This window comes from Bos indicus, chromosome 21 (assembly GCF_029378745.1).
Source record: "Bos indicus isolate NIAB-ARS_2022 breed Sahiwal x Tharparkar chromosome 21, NIAB-ARS_B.indTharparkar_mat_pri_1.0, whole genome shotgun sequence".
In the NCBI taxonomy this organism is placed as follows: Eukaryota; Metazoa; Chordata; class Mammalia; order Artiodactyla; family Bovidae; genus Bos; species Bos indicus.
The window spans coordinates 9,971,067-9,984,977 of record NC_091780.1 but is presented as its reverse complement, the minus strand read 5'-3'; positions in this window follow the sequence as shown (position 1 = coordinate 9,984,977).

Sequence of the window (13,911 nt, the reverse complement as noted above, 5' to 3'; positions counted from 1 at the left end):
GAAGTTTATGTTTTAGTTTTTCTTAGTCTAATATAACATTGGTGTCTTTGCAGAATAGAACATTGCCATTTGGAGTTTGTATGATGTTTCCTTATGGTCAGATTCAGATTTCAGTTCAGAGTTTTACATAAGAGATGCATTCACGAGAAGACAGATAATATCCATCACCCAGGCAAGGTGTTATCTGATTTCTACATTATATATTATGGACATATAGTTACCGTTTCCCCTTGCTATGATTAAGTAATGTGGGGAGATATTTACACACTGTTTAATAATCCCTCTCTTCATTCAAAATCCTCCTTAGAATTAAGTCTCTTTTTCTCTCTGTACAGCTGATTTGCTATGGCTGGCAGGTCCATCTCCTTTATTATTTTTTTTCTTTCAGGTTTTGGAAAGCCCATTTATTAACCATTGAGGTGACCTCACATATCAGATGGATTTTGAAAAGTGGTCAGTTTGCTCCCTATGAGCTTTTTCCTGTTGCAAGGATAAGAGTTTCTGTTTTTTAGCTCTCTACTTATCCAAGATGAAATTAGATTTCTCCATTTTTTAGCATATACATATTAAGTCCATCTGGGGCTGCTTCTTGTATGTGTAACTAATTTCAGTTATTTTACTACAATCTTTTTATTTTATATTTATTCTTATATATATATCAGAAGGAAAGATAAAGATTTAAAATTGCTCATATGCCTTGGCAAAACTTGCTATTATTAAACATGTTTAAAATTTGGAGCAGATCTTTTTTTTTTAATTTTTTAAACTTTACATAATTGTATTAGTTTTGCCAAATATCAAAATGAATCTTGTGTGACATTTGGTTGTAAGATTTTGTTAAGGCTATTCTTCAGACACTAGGTTTCCTCATCATTGCCTCACATGCACACAATCATGCATGCTAAGTTGATTCAGTCATGTCTGACTCTTCACAACTTTATGGACTGTAGCCTCCAGGCTGCTCTGTCCTTAAGATTCTCCAGGCAAGAATACTGTAGTGGTTGCCATGCCTTCCTCCAGGGGATTTTCCTGACCTGGGGATCAAACCCACATCCCCTGTCTTCTGCATTGCAGGCAGGTTCTTTACCACTAGTGCCACCCCGGAAACCCCGTTGCCTCCCATACTACTAGGTATTTTAACTGTTAATGGTTTATGACATTTATTTCTTTCTACAAATGTTCTTCTCAGTTCTTTTCTCTGAGTTCACTTGCACCTCAGTGTGGATCTCTAAGTTCTAGTAATTCATATGTCCTCTGTGACCAGATTCTCTCTCCTTAGATGCACATGTCTATTCCCAAGTCTTCAGTATCATGTATCAGTATCAGAACATGTATCAGTTCAGTTTAGTTCGGTCACTCAGTTGTGTCCGACTCTTTGCAATTCCATGGACTGCAGCACGCCAGGCTTCCCCATCCATCACCAGCTCTTGGAGCTAGCTCAAACTCATGTCCATCGTGACGGTGATGCCATCCAACCACATCATCCTCTGTCATCCCCTTCTCCTCCTGCCTTCAGTCTTTCCCAGCATCAGGGTCTTTTCCAATGAATCTGTTCTTCTCATCAGGTGGCCAAAGTATTGGAGCTACAGCTTCAACATTAGTCCTTGCAGTCCAAGGGACTCTCAGGCGTCTTCTCTAACACCACAGTTCAAAAGCATCAATTCTTCAGTGCTCAGCTTTCTTTATGGCCCAACTCACATCTATACATGACTACTGGAAAAACCATCCTTTGATTAGATGGACCTTTGTCGGCAAAGTAATGTCTGTGCTTTTTACTACGCTGTCTAGGTTGGTCATAGCTTTCCTTCCAAGGAGCAAGCATCTTTTAATTTCATGGCTGCAGTCATCATCTGTGGTGATTTTGAAGACAACAAAAATTAAGTCTGTCACTGTTTCCATTGTTTCCCCATCTATTTGCCATGAAGTGATGGAACCAGATGCCATGATCTTAGTTTTTTGAATGTTGAGTTTTAAGCCAGCTTTTTCACTCTCCTGTTTCACTTTTATCAAGAGGCTCTTTTTAGTTCTTCTTTACTTTCTGCCATCAGGGTGGTGTCATCTGCATATCTGAGGTTATTGATATTTCTCCCAGCAATCTTGATTCCAGCTTGTGCTTCATCCAGGTGGCATTTCTCATAATGTTCTCTGCATATAAGTAAAATAGGCAGGGTGACAATATACAGCCTTGATGTACTTGTTTTCCAATTTGGAACCAGTCCATTTTTCCATGTCTGGTTCTAACTGTTGCTTCTTGACCTGCATACAGATTTCTGAGGAGGCAGGTAAATTGATCTGGTATTCCCATCTCTTTCAGAATTTTCCACAGTTTATTGTGATCCACACAGTCAAAGGCTTTGGCATAGACAATAAAGCAGAAGTAGATGTTTTTCTGGAGCTCTCCTGCATTTTCAATGATCCAACAGATGTTGGCAATTTGGTTTCTGGTTTCTCTGACTTTTCTAAAACCAGTTTGAACATCTGGAAGTTCATGGTTCATGTATTGTTGAGTCCTAGCTTGGATAATTTTGAGCATTACATTGCTAACATGTGAGATGAGTGCAATTGTGCTGTAGTTTGAACATTCTTTTGCGTTATCTTTCTTTGGGATTGGAATGAACACTGACCTTTTCCAGTCCTGTGGCCACTGCTGAGTTTTTCAAATTTGCTGGCGTATTGGTTGTAGCACTTTAACAGCATCATCTTTTAGGACTTGAAATAGCTCAACTGGAATTCCATCACCTCCACTAGCTTTGTTCGTAGTGATGCTTCCTAAGGCCCTCTTGACTTCATATTCCAGGATGTCTGGCTCTAGGTTAGTGATCACACCATCATGGTTATCTGGATTGTGAAGATCTTTTTTGTATAGTTCTTCTGTGTATTCTTGCCACCTTTTCTTAATATCTTCTGCTTCTGTTGGGTCCATATCATTTCTGTCCTTTAGTGTAACCATCTTTGCATGAAATGTTCCCTTGGTATCTCTAATTTTGTGGAAGAGATCTCTAGTCTTTCCCATTCTATTATTTTCCTCTGTTTCTTTGCATTGATCACTGAAGAAAGCTTTATTATCTCTCCTTGCTATTCTTTGGAACTCTGCATTCAGATGCTTATATCTTTCCTTTCCTTCTTTACTTTTAGCTTCTCTTCTTAGCTATTTGTAAGGCCAGCTTAGACAACCATTTTACCTTCTTGCCTTTCTTTTTCTTGGGTGTGATCTTGATCACTGCCTCCTGTACAATGTCACAAACCTCTGTCCATAGTTCTTCAGACCCTCTGTCTATCAGATCTAATCCCTGGAATCTATTTGTCACTTTCACTGTATAATATAATATATAAGGAGGGGACAGCAGAGGATGAGATAGTTGGATAGCATCACCGACTCGATGGGCATGAGTTTGAGTAGACTCTGGGAGGCCTGGAGTGCTGCAGTTCATGGGGTCTCAAAGAGTCAGACATGACTGAGCAACTGAACTGAACTGAACTATATAATAAGTAATTTGATTTAGGTCATACCTGAAAGGTTTAGTGGCTTTTCCCTACTTTCTTCAGTTTAAGTCTGAATTGTGCAATAAGGAGTTCATGATCCTGAGCCACAGTCAGCTCTGTTCTTGTTTTTGCTGATTGTATAGAGCTCCTCCATCTTCAGCTAAAAAATATAATCAATCTGATCTTAGTACTGACCGTCCAGTGATGTCCATGTGTAGAGTCGTCTCTTATGTTGTTGGAAGAGGGTGTTTGCTCTGACCAGTGTGTTCTCTTGGGAAAGTTCTATTAGCCTCTGCCCTGCTTCATTTTTTACTCCAAGGACAAACTTTCCTGTTACTCCAGAGATTTCTTGACTTCTTGCTTTTGCATTCCAGTCCACTATGATGAAAAAGAGATCTTTTTTTTTTTTTTATGTTCTAGAAGACCTTGTAGGTCATCATAGAATGGTTTAGCTTCAGCTTCTTCGGCATTAGTAGTTGGGGAACAGACTTGGATTACTCTGATGTTGAATGGTTTGCCTTGGAAATGAACAGAAATCATTATGTTGTTTTTGATATTGCACCCAAGTACTGCATTTTGGACTCTTTTGTTTACTATGAAGTCTACTCCATTTCTTCTAAGGGATTCTTGCCCATAGTAGCAGATACAATGGTCATCTAAATTAAATTCACCCATTCCAGTCCATTTGAGTTCACTGATTCCTAAAATTTCAGTGCTCACTCTTGCCATCTCCTGTTTGACTATTTCTAATTACCTTAGATTCATGGACCTAACATTCCAGGTTCCTATGCAATATTGTTCTTTACAGCATCAGACTTTATTTCCATCACCAGTCACATCCATAACTGGGTGTTGTTTTTGCTTTGGCTCTGTCTCTTCTCTTCTTTCTGGAGCTATTTCTCCACTCTTCTCCAGTAGCATATTGGGCACTTACCTACCTGGTGCATTCATCTTTCAGTGTCATATCTTGTTCATGGGGTTCTCAAGGCAAGAATACTGAAGTGGTTTGCCATTGCCTTCTCCAGTGGACCACGTTTAGTCAGAACTCTCCACTGTGACCCATCTGTCTTGGGTGGCCCTACATGACATAGCTCATAGTTTCATTGAGTTAGACAAGGCGGTGGGCCATGTGATTATTTTGGTTTGTTTTCTGGGATTCTGAGTTGTTAGTAACATGTATAACTGTTAATGTTAGTAACATATATATTGTGTCATAATATGTATAATAGCCATCATGGTCAACAAAAGAGTACAAAATGCAGTACTTGGATGCAATCTCAAAAACGGCAGAATGATCTCTGTTCATTTCCAAGGCAAACCATTCAATATCACAGTAATCCAAGTCTATGCCCCAACCAGTAACACTAAAGAAGCTGAATTTGAACGGTTCTATGAAGACCTACAAGACCTTTCAGAACTAACACCCAAAATAGATGTCCTTTTCATTATAGGGGACTGGAATGCAAATGTAGGAAGTCAAGAAACACCTGGAGTAACAGGCAAATTTGGCCTTGGAATACGAAATGAAGCAGGGCAAAGACTAATAGAGTTTTGCCAAGAAAATGCACTGGTCATAGCAAACACCCTCTTCCAACAACACAAGAGAAGACTCTACACATGGACATCACCAGATGGTCAACACTGAAATGAGGTTGATTATATTCTTTGCAGCCAAAGATGGAGAAGCTCTATACAGTCAACAAAAACAAGACCAGGAGCTGACTGTGGTTCAGATCATGAACTCCTTATTGCCAAATTCAGACTTAAATTGAAGAAAGTAGGGAAAAGCACTAGACCATTCAGGTATGACCTAAATCAAATCCCTTATGATTATACAGTGGAAGTGAGAAACTGATTTAAGGGACTAGATGTGATAGATAGAGTGCCTGATGAACTATGGACTGAGGTTCGTGACATTGTACAGGACACAGGGATCAAGACCATCCCCATGGAAAAGAAATGCAAAAAAGCAAAATGGCTGTCTGGGGAGGCCTTACAAAGAGCTGTGAAAAGACGAGAAGTGAAAAGCAAAAGAGAAAAGGAAAGATATAAGCATCTGAATGCAGAGTTCCAAAGAATAGCAAGAAGAGATAAGAAAGCCTTCTTCAGTGATCAATGCAAAGAAATAGAGGAAAACAACAGAATGGGAAAGACTAGAGATCTCTTCAAGAAAATTAGAGACACCAAGGGAACATTTCATGCAAAGATGGGCTCAATAAAGGACAGAAATGGTATGGACCTAACAGAAGCAGAAAATATTAAGAAGAGGTGGCAAGAATACACAGAAGAAGTGTACAAAAAAGATCTTCACGACCAAGATAATCACGATGGTGTGATCATTCACCTAAAGCCAGACATCCTGGAATGTGAAGTCCAGTAGGCCTTAGAAAGCATCACTATGAACAAAGCTAGTGGAGGTGATGGAATTCCAGTTGAGCTATTTCAAACCCTGAAAGATGATGCTGTGAAAGTGCTACACTCCATATGCCAGCAGACTTGGAAAACTCAGCAGTGGCCACAGGACTGGAAAAGGTCAGTTTTCTTTCCAATCCCAAAGAAAGGCAATGCCAAAGATTGCTCAAACTACTGCACAATTGCACTCATCTCACACACTTGTAACGCACAAAATTCTCCAAGCCAGGCTTCAGCAATACATGAACCGTGAACTTCCATATGTTCAAGCTGGTTTTAGAAAAGGCAGAGGATCAGAAAGGCAAGAGAGTTCCAGAAAAACATCTATTTCTGCTTTATTGACTATGTCAAAGCCTTTGACTATGTGGCTCACAATAAACTGTGGAAAATTCTGAAAGAGATGGGAATACCAGACCACCTGACCTGCCTCTTGAGAAACTTATATGGAGGTCAGGAAGCAACAGTTAGAATTGGACATGGAACAACAGACTGGTTCCAAATAGGAAAAGGAGTATGTCAAGGCTGTATATTGTCACCCTGCTTATTTAACTTATATGCAGAGTACATCATGAGAAACCCTGGGCTGGAAGGAGCACAAGCTGGAATCAAGATTGCTGGGAGAAATATCAGTAACATCAGATATGCAGATGACACCACCCTCATGGAAGAAAGTGAAGAGGAACTAAAAAGCCTCTCGATGAAAGTGAAAGTGGAGAGTGAAAAAGTTGGCTTAAAGCTCAGCATTTAGAAGACGAAGATTATGGCATCTGGTCCCCTCACTTCATGGGAAATAGATGGGGAAACAGAGGAAACAGTGTCCGACTTTATTTTTGGGGGCTCCAAAATCACTGCAGATGGTGACTGCAGCCATAAAACTAAAAGATGCTTACTCCTTGGAAGAAAAGTTATGACCAACCTAGATAGCAGATTGAAAAGCAGAGACATTACTTTGCTAACAAAGGTCCATCTAGTCAAGGCTATGGTTTTTCCAGTGGTCATGTATGGATGTGAGAGTTGGACTGTGAAGAAAACTGAGAGCCGAAGAATTGATTCTTTTGAACTGTGGTGTTGAAGAAGACTCTTGAGAGTCCCTTGGACTGCAAGGAGATCCAACCAGTCCATTCTGAAGATCAGTCCTGGGATTTTTTTGGAAGGAATGATGGCTAAAGCTGAAACTCCAGTACTTTGGCCACCTCATGCAAAGAGTTGACTCATTGGAAAAGACTGATGCTGGGAGGGATTGGGGGCAAGAGGAGAAGGGGACGACGGAGGATGAGATGGCTGGATGGCATCACTGACTCAATGGACGTGAGTCTGAGTGAACTCCGGGAGTTGGTGATGGACAGGGAGGCCTGGCGTGCTGCAATTCATGGGGTTGCAAAGAGTCAGACATGCCTGAGAGACTGAACTGAACCGACTGAAAATTTTAAGCTGATGATTTTCAAATTCTTCTTTCTGGTACTGAATTTTTTTTGACTTTTGATTTAAATCTAGATGCAGCATCTTCATTTGGTTGTTCAATAGTTGTGTCAAACTTAAGTTTGCCAGTATTGACCCTGTGATTTCTCTCATGTAATATGCTTCATCCTTAGTCATCCTCTTCTCAATAGATAACATCAAGTTTTATCCAGTTGTTTTGCCCAAAGTAATTTAGAGTCATTCTTGACTCCTTCCACTCTTTCCACTCCATATCCAGTCTATTAATAAATATACATCCCATGTCCTTGAAACATACCTATTATCACACCCTGTCTACAGCATTATTAGCTTTCACCTGGACAACTACAGTTGTCTCCTAACTGATGTCCTCTCGTAGTCAGGACATGTACAGTCTGGATTCTCTAGTAGGCTCTTGTAGACCCACTGGAGCTACATTTATCACTTACATAAATTCTTCTGAATGACATCCATCCATCTGTCTCAGGAGCCTTGCTTATCCTGATGTTTTCACTTTCTTCAGCAACTTTTATTTGCCATATACTTGAGTATCTAAGCTTATCCATTCTGCAAGACAGTCTGAATCCTGTCTATTCCATAAAAGTGTTCCTGATTCTCAAGTCAAAAGCACTATGTCTCTTGGAAATCTCACAATACATTTTTAATGTAATTTATTTCCATTTTTTTCAAACTACCTAGTAATATTTTTTAGAAAAGTAAAACAAGTTTATATTGAAAATTGAATCAATTCAGAGAGATATGTTTAAAATAAAGTATCTCTTTATCTCCACCCTTGATTCCAAAAAGTAATTAGCTACAGTTAACAATTTCTCATATTGAAAATATTTCCCAGATTTATCATATGCCTTTTGACTTAGCTGCTTATAATATTTACTTTACTGAATAATTAAAGACATATTAACTTGGCCAGTCATTCCCTTCTATCTGTGTTAGAATGTGATATCCATAAATGTTCACAGTATCTGATGCGTTAGAGGTACACAGCTCTCTGTAAAATGGGAGAAAACAAAGTCAGTAATAGAAGCTTTTAAGCTTCTATCCTTGCTGAGCAATGTTTCATGATAATTCAATCACATGCTATGGAACCCAGTCAAAATTTAAGCATGAATTTCAATAAATGTTTTTATATGCCCCGAATAACACCCTGCATCATGTCACTATGCTACTCAGCTGATTTATAACAACCATATCCAACTTCTTTTTTAAGAAACCATTTAATTTAAAAAATGTATAGAGTTTTTGTCCTTGACCTTCTTTAGAGATATTACTGAAAAATCAAGCTAAAAACTCTCTGAAATCTCATAAATTACCCCACTCTTATAGCTTACATCATCCTGCCTCTTCTTTGACAGCTGAATTAATTTTTAAAAAGTCCCATGAAGTCATCCTCAGCCATTCATTATCCCAGGCTTGTAGCTAAGCCCTATATCGGCATTTGCCAACCCGTCCTTCTAGTCGTCTCCTACTGATGAATTGGCCTTGAGTGATTGTGGGCTGTATCCCTGTCCCTTCACTGACTCCCTTTTCTCTTGTAGGCCATTATTCCCTCTTCTAGGAATCTTACTGGAAGCTACAACAAGCAGAGACAAAGACATGCTTCGTGATTACCTCCACCACCTGAAGCCAAGTGCTCCTGCACACAGCTCCAACTTGATTGAGTTACTTGATATTTCACTCTACTTCTCACCCATTTCTCTGCCTGTAGTTCCCTTCCTCTCTATTTCTACCTGCTGGCTTCTTCCCCAGGTGCCATTCATTTATATAAATTCTCTTTACTTCTACAATTCTTTAATGACAAAGGAAAATAATTTTTATCACTCTGTACTTCTTTTACATCTGGAAGCTATAGCTCTGGGCAATGCTTTCTGTCTATAGTTATGGAGTGTGGCTGTCTGCATGGGGGTTGGAGCTCCTTAAAGATGGAGATAGGCGTATCCAACTATCTATTCACTGGGTGTAGCTCAAAAATAATAGTTCAGTCTATGTGACAATAATGACTTGACTGAAAGTAAGAAGTGCTACTATTGATTCTTTCCAATTCCACTAGTAGGACCCAGCCATATGACCCAAGTAAATGACAGTGGAGACTGGAAAATGTAGTCTTTTTCTGTAGGAGGACTGGGAAGGAATAGTAATGAATGAGCATGTAGAAAGCCTCTGTCACACTCTCCACATTCAAATATATCCCATCCAGTAAAGATAGTCACATGGAGAAGGCAATGGCACCCTACTCCAGTACTCTTGCCTGGAAAATCCCATGGACAGAGGAGCCTGGTAGGCTGTAGTCCATGGGGTCGCCAAGAGTCAGACACGGCTGAGCGACTTCACTTTCACTTTTCACTTTCATGTATTGGAGAAGGAAATGGCAACCCACTCTAGTGTTCTTGCCTGGAGAATCCCAGGGACAGAGGAGCCTGGTGGGCTGCCGTCTATGGGGTCGCACAGAGTCGGACACAACTGAAGCAACTTAGCAGCAGCAAAGATAGTCACATAGAGCAATACTGTACTTAGGGACACATACATAGCAGACGTTGCATGGCAATGCATTGTTCTTTATTTAATCCTAGTTATGAAAAAGATTTGAAAGCTGATTACAGAAGAGCAATGCCTTTGTACCACATTGACATTTTCATAGAAATTATTGAATTAGGAAGTAAGACAGCAACTGGACTATGCATCTATGGAAGGAGCCAAAGCCATTTCCCTTTAAAAATTCATAGTATTTTAAATAAATGGAGCATCCTGCCATTTACATTTCTCTCTATGGCTAGATGGGGGCGGGGGGAAGCTGTAACAATTAGGAAACATTATGATCAACTTGGATTTTATTATTTTGGGAATGTTTCATCCACTAGTTCATTTCACAATTATTAGTAATTTTTTTCATACATTACCACCTCACTAATCTGCCATTCCTCATATAGATCAAGGAAGTTAATAAACAAAGGAATTCATCAGTTCTGGCAAGCCCAGTAGAAATGTTCATCAGAAACTAACACAGCATTGCAAAGCAGTTATACTCAAAAAAGGGGAGGAGCTGGCCTCTGGATCTTTCTTCTTGAATCCATTCTTTCACAGTCTTCTCAATCTCAGTTAGTGGAAATTCTATCCTTTCACTTCAGGTCAGTTCAGTTGCTCAGTTGTATCCGACTCTATGCTACCTCATGGACTGCAGCATGCCAGGCCTCCCTGTCCATCACCAACTCCCAGAGTTTACTCAAACTCATGTCCATTGAGTTGGTGATGCCATCCAACCATCTCATCCTCTGTTGTCCCCTTCTCCTCCTGTCTTCAATCTTTCCCAGCATCAGGGTCTTTTCAAATGAGTCAGTTCTTTGCATCAGGTGAAAGGCATCCTTTCACTTAGTCAGGCTCATATTCTTGCAGTTATCTCTGAGAACCCTTCTTCAAATCCCACCTACAGTACCTTGCTGCTGCTAAGTCGCTTCAGGTGTGTCTGACTCTGTGGACCCCATAGATGGCAGCCCACCAGGCTCCACCGTCCCTGGGATTCTCCAGGAAAGAACACTGGAGTGGGTTGCCATTTTCTTCTCCAGTGCATGAAAGTGAAAAGTGCAAGTGAAGTGGCTCAGCCTTGTCTGACTCTTAGCGACCCCACAGACTGCAGCCCACCAGGCTCCTCCGTCCACGGGACTCTCCAGGCGAGAGTGCTGGAGTGGGGACCTGCAGTACCTTAGGAAAGGGCTATTGTTGGTCCCTTCAAGATTTGTCTAGGGTCTGACTATGTCGTTCCACCTCCAGCGCCACCCTCATCAGCTCTCACCCAGGCTACTACAGTTGCCTGCTGATTGGTCTCTCACAGTGGACACTCGACTCTACTGTCATTGCTCAACACAACAGCCAGAGTTATCTTTCCAAAACATGCCTCACTTCCAGTGTGCCCCTCAAATTATAAACCAGAAGTCCATACTCTGATTCCCCTCCATGCATACCTAATCTACTCCTTTTGACTTCTTGGATCTTATCCATTCTTCCCTTCCTTCCTTCCTTTTATCTGTTCTTTCATTCTTGCTTATACTTGTTCCTGTTTAAGTCTCATGGAAATGTCCCTCTCTATTTTGTCAAATTGTGATCTGTTCTTCATCATTCTGTACCTTCATTCTCTGTCTTATTTTTCCTCGAGAGCAATTACCTCCTAATACACAACACTTTTCTTATTTATTTGGTTAATTCTGCCTTTCCTCACTAGAATAAAAATTCCATGCAAACAGGGACTGCTGATTTCCAAGTACTTAGTACATGACTGACACATTGTAGGAGCTCAGTAAATATTGGTTTAATATATTCAGTGAAATGACAGAGAAAAAAATAAATAACTGTCCACTTCACAGGACTGAGTTTCCAATTAAGTTAGTTTTTACTTTGCAAATTATAAAGCACTATTTACACATATGGCTTCCTGGGTAGCTCAAACAGTAGAGAATCTACCCACAATGTGGGAGACCTGGATTTGATCCCTGAAGATCCCCTGGAGCAGGGCATGGAAACCCATTCTGATATTTTTTTCCTGGAGAACTCCCATGGACAGAGAAGACTGGTGGGATACAGTCCATGGGATCTCAAAGAGTCAAACACGACTGAGCTACTAACACACGCACAAGATTTACATATATAATTGTCCATGCTAATAATAAAACCCAAACATTATAGAGTTTACTTAAACAAGGTGCTGTGAAAAGCTCATTTAAACAGATTATGAAGTGTAACCATAAGAAAAAAGATTATATATTGGATTATATTAAAATCAAGAGTATCTGTTAAAGGCCACAATTAAGTGAATAAAATGACCTCTAAACTGAGGAGGAATATATTGCAGTACACATCTGCTTCTGCATGCTCAGTTATGTCCAACTCTTTGCGACTCCATGGACTGTAGCCCACCAGGCTCCTCTGTTCATGGGATTTCCCAGGCAAGAATACTGGAGTGGGTTGCCATTTCCTGCACCAGGGGATCTTCCTGACCCAGAGATCGAACCAGAGTCTTCACACAGAAAATTCATATCCAGGATATATACAGAATTCCTACAAATCAGTGAGAGACAATTCAATATGAAAGATTAATAAAGTAGCTGAATATGTTTAATAAAAGAGGATATTCAAATAACCAATAAATATGTCAAAAGTTACACAAATTTTTAATCATCAGGAGAAATGGGAATTAATTTCACATAAGATATGATACACACCAAGAATTATAGAAAAGGTTATAAGGCAGAAAATGCTAAATATTGGTGATGAAAGGGACTATCTACCAGACACTGCTTTGTCATTATTGTTCAGTCGCTAAGTCGTGTGTGACTCTTGGTGACCCCATGGGCTGCAGCACGCCAGGCTTCCCTGTCCTTCTCCCAGAGTTTGCTCAGACTCATGGCCACTGAGTTAGTGATGCCATCCAACCATCTCATCGTCTGTTGCCACCTTCTCTTGTCCTCAGTCTTTCCAGCATCTGGATCTTTTCCAGTGAATTGGCTTTTCGCATCAGGTGGCCAAAGTTTTGGAGACACTGGCCAAACTATTTGACTAGACACTACCGGTGGAAGTTAAAACTGGTACAATTGCTTTGGAAAACTGTTTAGCAGTAGCCATTAAAGCTGGACATATGACTACCTTTGTGACAGCAGTTAGAGAGCTAGGAATATACCCAATAAGAATGCTTATATTAGCGATATCATATGATGTATATCTTTCTGGGTCTGACTTATTTCACTCAGTATGACAGTCTCAAGGTCCATCCACGTTGCTATATATGGCATTATTTAGTTCTTTTTTATGGTTGAGTAATATTCGTATATATGTATGTATACGCCACAACTTCTTTATCCATACCTCTGTCAATGGACATTTAGATTGCTTCCATGTGCTGGCTCTATGTGGAATCTAAAAAAATGGTCAAAATGAACTTATTTACAAAACAGAAATAGAGCCACAGGTGTATAAAACAAACTTATGGTTACCAGGGGGAAAGCAGGAGTAGGGGATAAGTTGGGAGACTGGGAATGACGTATACACACTACTAGTATAAAACTGATAAGTAATGAGTACCAATTGTAGAGCACAGGGAACTCTACTCAGCACTCTGTGATGACCTAAATGGGGATAGAATCTAAAAAATCATGGGTATATGTATAACTGGTGTACTTTCTTGTACAGCAAAAGCTAACACAACCTTGTAAATAAATTATACTCTAATTAATTAAAAAAAAATTTTTAGACTAGTTTTTTAAAAAATAATTCTTATATATGTTTACCCCAGAACAGCACTATTTACTGTGTCGTGACATTGGACACTATCCACATGGCCAGAATATTAGGATAGATGAATAAATTGGGGTATATTCATACAATAAATACTTTGGGAATGAACAACCCACAGTTGTATACATTTTGTATCTATCTCATAAACAAGTTTGTGCAGAAAACCAGACACAGAAGGATCCATGATGAGTAATTCTGCTGATGTTCAAAAACAGACCAAACTAACCTGTGCTGCTTGACTGTTAAGGCAGAGGCTGGCTTTGGTGGTGGAGGTAAGGAGCA